A 2,945-nucleotide genomic window follows, 5' to 3' on the forward strand; every position below is an offset into this window, starting at 1 on the left:
ATTTTAATATGTATATGTTATAGTATATGCTGTTATATTAGCTCCTCCCATATGTCGCTATGGGTAACACCGTTAGCGCGCGAAGCGCACTGGGCTGTCTTACGCGCGTAAGACAGCCCGATGCATGTTTATTCGCGGATCTTTGTTAATTAAAATCTCAGTAACTATTGCGAATCTAGCAAAATGGTATAGGACTTTTCACCTCAGTTTTATTCCTTCTACCTGCCTACGAGAGATGTTAAACCAATTCTGGGACACCCTGTATATATATAAATTTGTTTGTTTGTTATCCTATAAATTTTATTTATTTTATACTTGCAATCGTTAAGGAATTCTCGGGGTGCATAATGCCCACTAGTTTTTATATAATCAATCATAGATTTTATTTTATTTTATTTTATAAAGTAGCCTTATTCGAGGGGCTCCTCGCAAAACTGATATTTACTAATGTCACGAATATGAGACTAAACTAACGTTTCCAATTGTGAACATAATTTCTGGAATTAACGTGTCTTCATGTTTTGAGCATGTGCGCAAGAGTTCAGCAGCAATTCTGAAAAAAGCAAAAGTTAGTCACAACTAGCCATAAGAACTAACCTACATTAAAGTTAGTGTTACTGCACTAATTTTCTGATCACTTCAGCAACAATCAAACCTGAAAATAAAATAAACAATTCAGGTGGTAGAAAAAAGTGAGTACTTGTACACAGCGTGTCATTGAATCGCGGAATAGACGCGGGGATCGGAGGGCGAGCGGGCCGTACGATTCGTACGGTGCTTGTTAGCGAGCAGCCGCCTCGCTTGCCCTCCAATTCTGCACTTATTCCGCGATTCAATGACGCACTGTGTACTTACTCTAACTGGTTGTCCCACGATGTTCGGGTTAGTCCGCATCATCTGGTGGTGAGGACAGCAGGCACCTGACACAAAAAAGAAAGTTAGTAAAATCTCAAAATACGAATTGTTAGTAAAACTTGTACAGATTGTTGAGCTTGCGTAGTTACGACTATTGGTAAAGTTTGGGCCACAATTGAAAATGCTAGTTTTTCCACACTGAGAGTTGAACATTGTGTTAACATGAGTGAGCAACCCGATTTGTGACCAAGACTCCGCGTATGAAGGAGTAGTAAGGCAAAGAGTTAATATGTGAATAGTATTCATATCGTACCGGGCAGATACTAACTCATGAAACAATTCGTCTCTGGGGAAGACTAGCCCGAGATGAAAGAATTAAAAAGTAAAAATTGAATTGTCGGCAATACTTTGCGTGCGTAATGTACCTCGGTTGGTAAAACGTCTTCGCAAGTTTCACGCACAATTGTAGGCTTAGAACTTACCCAAGATATGGTCCCATCAAAGACTAACTTTATCTGAAACACCAAAAAGTTTAATTGTCCCGGATATTGCGCGTGTGCATAGGTTTTTAGTAGACAAAGCGAGAGTATGAGTTTTACCCACAATTAGAAATTTCAGATACTAACCCGTCGAGTAGTGTGACTCTTAGAGACTGACTTTACACGTAACCAAGGTGGCAAATTCAATTGTTGGTAACATTTTGCGTGCGTGATAGTCTGCACTCGGTAAAACATCTCACCGAGTTTTGCCCACAATTGATCGGGTTAGGTACTTACCTGCGGATGCGATGCATCCTCCGATGATGATCTAGCCTGAAAAGAAAAATTAATTGTTAGAGATATTGCATGTACGTGCAAGTCCTTGTTGGTAGAGTTATCTTGCTGAGTTGTAGCCACAATTGAAATAGTTAAATTTTCATACTTACTTATCTTAGCGGGATACCTTGTCCACCGACGACTCCACCTAGAACAGAAAGAAAAGTTAAGATAAGTCAAGAAAAATTTGGAAATATGTTTCTCAGACGTAAACCAGACGACGTGAGTGAAAATTTACCACAATCAAAATTTTTTGTGTTATAACAAAAGTACTATGAGAAGACATAAAACGTTAATCAAACTTTGGTAAAAGATTTCGGAAGGTTAATAACATAGTTTTACAAAGTCTTGTTCATAATTTGAGAGGAATGCGCATGCGCGGACGTCTAGTAGGGGTAGCGAGCCTTCGCAGCGAAGCCAGACTTGCCGCACAGCAGTTGAACACGAGCTCCCGAAGAAACCGGTTGTTGCTAAAACGTGTCTCGCTCAAGTTGTTTGTCTCAAGCCTCAATCATATCGAGACATAGATAATCGGGCGAATTGCCTTTTTTATTACTAGCCATAGTGTAACATACGTTGTATATAACGGCAAAATAAAAGTGTTACGGTGTAAACTAGTTGATAGACTAAATATAGAGTGTTTTATTTATACATTATCAAACATTAAATACTTATCTACTGGAAGTTTTGAGCCGGGCAATTCGAAGTATCCTGGATTCCAGCAGCAGAGGATTCAGTGAGATTGGGCGGATGGTCATCATTCCGGTAAGTCCGTTTTCCGTAAACAAAACAAGCGAATCCTTCGTCAATCCTTCCTACAGAGGGACAAAGTAGGTGGTGACCGTAATTATCCGCGCAAAATACGAGCCCGTCCGGTCACAACCTACTTTAACTTTGCAACCGGGGAATACCGGGGGCAACACTCACACTCCGGGGCGGACAGCACAATCTCCAGGTGCCTTGTTTTGTATGCCAGGCTCCGAGACAAACCTGCTATTTAGTGAGACGCTGGCCAGGACGAGAAGCAGCCGGAAACACTGTCACGGGAGCAAAAGTGAAGTGGTGCGACCGGATTAAAAAACATTTTAATCAAAACATTTTTTTTCGTCAAAGCGAGCAAAACTTTTGAATATTCATATGTACGTGTTGTTTTAGATTTTGTTATATTTTATAATACACATTCATTATAATTATTTTGAAACACTTGCTTGGGGTATATATATGGGGCGTGTTCCGTTTGACCACAGTACGATTCGACACCGATCGATTCGACAC

This window comes from Pseudomyrmex gracilis, unplaced genomic scaffold, assembly GCF_002006095.1.
Source record: "Pseudomyrmex gracilis isolate BER0280 unplaced genomic scaffold, ASM200609v1 scaffold_1327, whole genome shotgun sequence".
Taxonomy (NCBI): domain Eukaryota; kingdom Metazoa; phylum Arthropoda; class Insecta; order Hymenoptera; family Formicidae; genus Pseudomyrmex; species Pseudomyrmex gracilis.